General features: G+C 36.6%; 1 long non-coding RNA gene across 1 annotated transcript in view; it reads right to left on the reverse strand.

Annotated features, from left to right (window-relative positions):
• The window catches only part of LOC118765091, a 36448-nt gene that overhangs the window by 14260 nt on the left and 14688 nt on the right, over positions 1–7500 (reverse strand). The window contains exon 2 of the long non-coding RNA XR_005000940.1: positions 5993–6064. This is a non-coding gene — a long non-coding RNA (uncharacterized LOC118765091). The remainder of the gene's footprint in view (positions 1–5992; positions 6065–7500) is intronic.

Raw genomic sequence — 7500 nt, forward strand, 5'->3', positions numbered from 1 at the left:
GTTTTTCTCCGACCAAAATATTCCCCGGAAGGAAATAAAGAAACAATAGAAAAATAAATTAACCTCAAAATAGGAACAGAATGCGTTGTATGAGAATATAAACACTACCAATTGTAAATGATACACTGGATAACATAAAAGGCAACTGTGAACTAAATCATAATTATATTTTGCAAACGAATCCATAAATAGCCCGACCAGACACAGCAAAGCTTCTACGTAAGACACATTTGTAACAGAACACACGCAGATCAATAATCATCATCATCAGGTGGCAGAATATTTAGCACGCCGGATAAAACGCTTAGCGCCATTTTTCCCGTCTTCACGTTCTGTGTTCACCCCATCCCCCAAAGTTGCTGGACTTGTGCCAAAATTATTATTATATTATTATTATTATTGAGTGAGCGAGCAGAGCATGCCATCAAAGTGACACTGGGGTAAAATATACGAAGCCCAATATACCCATCATGACTACCCGTCTGATAAGGGCACACCAGGCACATGCATCACAACCATATGTGCGCGGCATGGTGATCTCATATCAAGATAAACTGCACATGACCTTGCAGGTGGGGCCCAGTTAGAATTTTCTTCAGGTTGAGTAGCCCATCCCGCTCAAACGGTCCCTGAATAAGGGTTGTTTAAGGATGTTGAAAAACCCACCCATGTCTCCAGAGGTGAATTATTCAAACCCCAAAGAATCCCTCTCAACACATGGCTATGATGCTCCCCCACTACTTCTGCTCGTGATCAGAGATGCACATATCGTCAGCCACTAAGGGACATGCTCAACTGGTTAAGGTCAAACAACTGACAAGCAAATCTGTGGTATTGAGCAGAATATTTGCTGTAGCCCATCTTTTATACCAAGACAGAACAATGTACATGATAACACTTCCAATCAGTTAAGATCAGAAGCCATGAGAGCCTCTGCCTGGTACTGCATCAGGGCATTGGTATTGAGCAGAATATTTGCTGTAGCCCATCTTTTATACCAAGACAGAACAATGTACATGATAACACTTCCAATCAGTTAAGATCAGAAGCCATGAGAGCCTCTGCCTGGTACTGCATCAGGGCATTGGTATTGAGCAGAATATTTGCTGTAGCCCATCTTTTATACCAAGACAGTTGTATTGAGCAGAATATTTGCTGTAGCCCATCTTTTATACCAAGACAGTGGTATTGAGCAGAATATTTGCTGTAGCCCATCTTTTATACCAAGACAGTTATTATTATTATTATTATTATTATTATTATTATTATTATTATTATTATTATTATTATTATTATTATTATTATCATCATCATCATCATCATTATTATTATTATTATTATTATCATTATTGTTATTATTATTATTATTATTGTCATCATCATAATCACCATCATCATCATCATCATCATTATTATTATTATTATTTTATGTTTAACGTTTGCTTTGCATTTGAACAACATCGTTCAAAGACTCAAGTGACAACAAGTTCGAAGTTCATATTGGTGTTATGCCTAGCGTGCCGTAAATTTGGTTTTGCACATAGTGTTCTTCTAGAGAATGTTTAAAATACCATAAGAAAATTGTGTTTGTTATAAAACTTGATATTACATAGACAGTATTTTGCGTAGGATATGGGCAGTTCCCATTAGCACTATCTTTTGAATTTCTGCCATTTTGGGCTTTCCTGGTATCTGAGATAGGTACCAATCAGCCCCCTTTGCTATCATTCCCAGGGCACCTATAACAACAGGTATTGCTTTAGTCTTCAGATTCCACATTCTGCTAATTTCTATTTCAAGATCTTTATTCTTGCTCAGTTTTTGGTAGGTCTTGATAGATACATTTATATCGATTGCGACAGTCATATCAATGAGGAGGCATGATTTTATTATTATTGTTGTTGTTGTTGTCGTTACTATTATTATTACTGAGTGAGAGAGCAGTGCATGCCACCAAAGTGACAATGGGGTAAAATATATGAATCCCAATATAACCATCATGACTACTCATCTGAAAAGGGTACACCAGACACATGCATCACAGCCATATATGAACAAGGAGATCTCATATCAAGATAAACAGCGCATGAACTTCCAGCCGGAGTCCAGTTAGAATTTTCTTCGGGTCGAGTCGCCCATCCCGTTCAAAAGGTCCCTGAATAAGGGTTGTTTAAGGATGTTTAATGAAACACCCATGTTTCCAGAGGTGAATTAATCAAACACCAAAAACTTCCTCTTCACAGATGGCTATGATACTCCCCCATTACTTCTGCTAGTGATCAGAGATGCACATATTGTCAGCCATCTGCTCAAGTGGTTAAGATCGCACAACTGACAAGCAAATCTGTGGTATTGAGAGGAATATCTATTGTTGCCCATCTTTTATACCAAGACAAAACAATATACATGCTTAGCGGTATTTCGGCCGTTGCTACTTTCTGAGTTCAAATGCACATATCGCCAGCCAACAAGGGACATGCTCAACTGGTTATGGTCAAACAACTGACAGGCAAATCTATGGTATTGGGCAGAATATATGCTGTAGCCCATCTTTTATATCAAGACAAAGCAATTTATATGTATTATTGTTATTATTATTATTATTATTATTATTATTATTATTATTGTTGTTGTTGTTGTTGTTGTTGTTGTTGTTGTTGTTATTTTTATTACTATTACTATTGAGCGGTGAGCTGACACAATCGTTAGCACGCCGGACGAAATGCGTAGCGCTATTTCGTCTGCTGCTACGTTCTGAGTTCAAATTCCGCCGAGGTCGACTTTGCCTTTCATCCTTTCGGGGTCGATTAAATAAGTACCAGTTACGCACTAGAGTCGATATAATCGACTTAATCCGTTTGTCTGTCCTTGTTTGTCCTCTCTGTGTTTAGCCTCTTGTGGGTAATAAAGAAATAGGTATTTCACCCGTCGTGACGTTTTAAGCTCAATTTTCGTCGAGGTTGACTTTGCCTTTCATGTCGTATTCGATGAAATAAATAGCAGTGAAACACTGGGGTGGATGCGATCATCTAGCCCCCTTCCCCAAATTTCTGGCTTTGTGCCTGTAATAGGAAGGATTATTATTATTTTTTTTTTTCTTTCAAATTTGCTTCCATTTCTTGCCGAGTGTCTTCCCGACTCCTAGGGCATATTATTATTATTATTATTATTATTATTATTATTTTATTGTTGTTGTTGTTGTTGTTGTTGTTGTTATCATTATTATTATTATTATTATTACTATTATTATTTATTATCTTTGCACAGCTCCTAAGGCTGGAAATGTACTACACTGCCAGCTTTTCGCTACCAGTGAACTAAGGTAGAACCCCTTATCTTTCGAGCACCACCTGGAGTATTATTATTATATTATTATTATTATTATTATTATTATTATTATTATTATTAACATTAATATGATGATGATTACACTTGTTTAACAGATGGTAGTTTCAGGCAAATTTCTACTATATCACTGCTGCACCTCCATATTGCTGGAGTGAATGCAGCATTGTGTCTTCTTTTCTGTTGTTGGGACTATGTAAGCTCTTCCCGGTATTGTACTGCGTATTTTCCCTTGAGGTGTGGTGCAATCTTTTGTTGTATTTCTGCTTGTATTTTGTGTTGAGTGAGTAATGCCTTGGTTATCAAGGTTCCTGGTGGAAGTTTATTTGACTGGATAATTTTTGTATAGAGGGTGCCTGGTGTTTGTGATCATGCCCAATGCTCCAATTATTATTGGCATTGTTTACCCCTTCATGTTCCACATCTTCAATTTAGAGGTCTTTGTAATTTGACAATCTCTCTACTTCTTTTGGGGCAATATTTTGATCAAAAGAAACAGAAATGTATATCAGTAAACAGGTTTAATGACGAATACCTCTCATTTTCGCTTGTAAATAACATAACAGCGATTGCTTAATTCACAAACATTACATTACTTCTACTGGAGGATTGGAAATATTTTGCTGCATGGGAAATATCGTATTAGTATGTCAGATGAGTTTAACAACACTGTAGCCTGTATATGCACCAGTGAACACTTCTTTTTCGGTAGGGTGTATGCACAGTAAATCAGATTGGAAGAGCACAGCCCATGCATTAGTTTAGTTTCAGTTAATCTTTTCAAGGTAAAGAAACATTAAAAACGCAGACATTTAACGAAGCACAGTTTTAATGTTCTGCTGCTTGCATCACGTAGAGCTTCCTAACCTGTGTTGCATCTTTACAGGTAATAAATTACAACGAGAAAACTTAATAAGTAGTAATATAGGCAATTATTTTTAATTAGCTTTTTAATGTTCACTGCAGTGGTATGCTAATATTAACTTTATTAGTTACAGAAAACTAACTAGGACTGCATGATTTGAGAGTGAAATCTTTCAGAAGTACTTGTTACAGGAAACGAACTACCTAACAATCGAGTGGCTCTCCGGTTAACCGATCGATTCATAAAGCGACTTTGATGCCTTTTAAATGATATCGATAAATTTATAGTTGCAGTTATAAAGGAATCGATTTAAGATTTTAGTAATATTACTATCAACTGTTCGGTTTAATAAAAGCTAGAATGCCTAAAGGAACAAATGTTTAATAGTTTAACTCTGGCTCTCCGTCCGTTACGACGACGATTATAGCTGAGAACTCCACAGACACCATTACCCCTTAACGTAGATCACAGAGAGATTCAGCGTGACACAGAAGGTGACCACAATGACAATTTAAATTAGAAGTAACACTCATTATTGCCCATTCAGTAGACTGGAACAACGTGAAATAACGTGTCTTGCTCAAGAACGCATCATAAAGCTGGGAATCCAACTCATTACCTTACCCTCGTGAGCCGAATACCTCAATGGCTAAGCTACCTGCCATCACTTAATTAAACATTGAACTTAATTAAACATTAAATTGGTAGGCCCTCGGCTAGAATAACTTGAGGTATTTGCTTGCATCTGTTTGTGACTCTTTGCATTCGATTTCTACCGAGGTCTTATTAGCCTTTCATACGACTGACTTAAGTAGGATAAACAGCAATCACATCAGACGATGAGAAAAGTTGTGTCGCTCTATCTGTAACACAGGCAGATCTCCCTGAACACATGTGGGGTAAAGCAATGACAGAAAGGGATATCTCAAGATCCCTCCTAGAAGTCGTTTGATCATAGGTCTGCAGAATCAGAGCTGAGCTAGTAATAAAAGTACAAATAACAGAGCATCAAAGTGAACACTTGTTCTGCTAGAAATAACAGCTAGACTTTCCCCAGTTAAACTGTTACTATGAAAAATGAAGAATAGCGTTTAATGATGGAGTCCTAGTCACACTGTTTCTGAAACCAAAGACAGGATAGTTGCAAATGGAAGATTTATGCTTATCAATTTGTTCGGTCAGGGATGAAGTGGGCCCAGGAAACAATTGCAATAACAACAACATAATACTTCATCATTTTCTATTTTCCTTTCTTTTACTCGGTGAAGCGCAGCCATGCTAGAGCAATGGATAATATAGTTTAGCTGAACAAACTCACGACAGTGCCATTTATTTTGAAGTCTTGTATTTATTTTATCGGTTCTTTCGCCGAACCACTAAGTTAATGTAACGTAAAGAAACCAACGCCAGTTGTGAAGCGTTAGTGGCCAAACACAATACAAACACAAACAAATATAAATGTGTGTGTGTGAGAGAGAGACAGAGACAGACAGACTTCCATACAGCTTCCGTCACAAAGAGCAGGTCCATCCACAGATATAGTAGAAGACAGTTGTCCAAGGTACCGTGCAGTGGAACTGAACCTGCAGCCTCATGGACGAAAAATGAGCTTCGTAACCACACAGCTATGCCTGAGTAGACAATTAGAGAAGTGCAATCTATAATAATGTCATCTTACGAATAAACCAGAATATATCTTTCATGTATTCATTCGAATATGTTTTTTGCGAAGTCAATGTTGACTTCTAAAGGAATCTGTGCGGAAAAGTGTAGTATATATACATATTTATGGTAAATGAAAGACGAAAGATGGTATACACGAGAATTTTTATTATCAATCACTGCAATTGATGCCTCACCGGTAGGACACTTCATCTATCTATCTATCTATCTATCTATCTATCTATCTATCTATCTATCTATCTATCTATCTATCTATCTATCTATCTATCTATCTATCTATCTATTTATCTACCTACCTATCTATCTATCTATCTATCTATCTATCTATCTATCTATCTATCTATCTATCTATCTATCTATCTATCTATCTATCTATCTATATATATATATATATATATATATATATAGTAGATGAAACCTTAGCGACTGAAGAAGGGGATTTTTCGTTGTGCTTATTGTCCTGTATCTCTTTTTTTTTTTTTTTTTTGCTTGTCTTGTTCCTTGGTTTGTGTCTATGTTTTTCGTCTCTCTATGTGTTCGACGTCTTTTTGGTGTCCTGTACACATATATGCGTGTATATGTACATGTAGAGGTAGGTACGTACATATATGTTTATATATATGCATATGTTCTATTTTATTAACTTATTATACGACTAAACGCACGCACCCTATTAAGTAAGATTGTTCTGTTTATCAAGCTAGCCTTGATATTAACTCTCACGCGACTCTGCATCTTTCTTTCTTTCTTTCTTTCTTTCTTTCTCTCCCATTCCCTTTTTCGTCTTTTTTTCCCTCACTTAACTTGTCTCTTCCTCTCTCTCTCATTCTTCATTCTCTCTCTCCCTTTCACCATTCTTCATGCTCTCCTCGCACCATTCCCCTTCTTCTCTCTCTTCCTCTTGCTCCTCCTCCCCCATTCCCGTCGTCCATCTGCGACGATACTTCCGTCGTAACTGCTATCCTGTCTTTTCTCGCCCGCCTTCTAAGGCTACTGGTCGACACTTTTTTTCTCTCTCGTCGTCCACCATAATCCAGCGTTTGCAATACTTTTTTCGTCTGGCGTTAACAGCCCTTCCTCTCTTGTTCTCCTTGTCCTGTCTCTCACTGTTATATATTTATTTTTCCACTGTTTATATATCTATTTTTTACTGTTTATATGTTTGTACTGTCGTTACCGTCTTGCTTTTTTTTTTTTACCCCTCTGCGAAAAGATCTCAGAATTTTAATTGATTTGCTTTTCGCAGGAAGGAAGTTTTCTTCGAAGTATACGTCTCGCTTTTATCCTTCGACACGTTTAGTAGATGAAACCTTAGCGACTGAAGAAGGGGATTTTTCGTTGTGCTTATTGTCCTGTATCTCTTTTTTTTTTCTTTTTTTTTTTGCTTGTCTTGTTCCTTGGTTTGTGTCTATGTTTTTCGTCTCTCTATGTGTTCGACGTCCTTTTGGTGTCCTGTACACATATATGCGTGTATATGTACATGTAGAGGTAGGTACGTACATATATGTTTATATATATGCATATGTTCTATTTTATGAACTTATATATATATATATATATATATATATAATTTCAGCAAAAAACAATTAAGATTCAAATGAATTCAA

This window comes from Octopus sinensis, linkage group LG10 (genome assembly GCF_006345805.1).
Source record: "Octopus sinensis linkage group LG10, ASM634580v1, whole genome shotgun sequence".
NCBI classification, from domain to species: domain Eukaryota; kingdom Metazoa; phylum Mollusca; class Cephalopoda; order Octopoda; family Octopodidae; genus Octopus; species Octopus sinensis.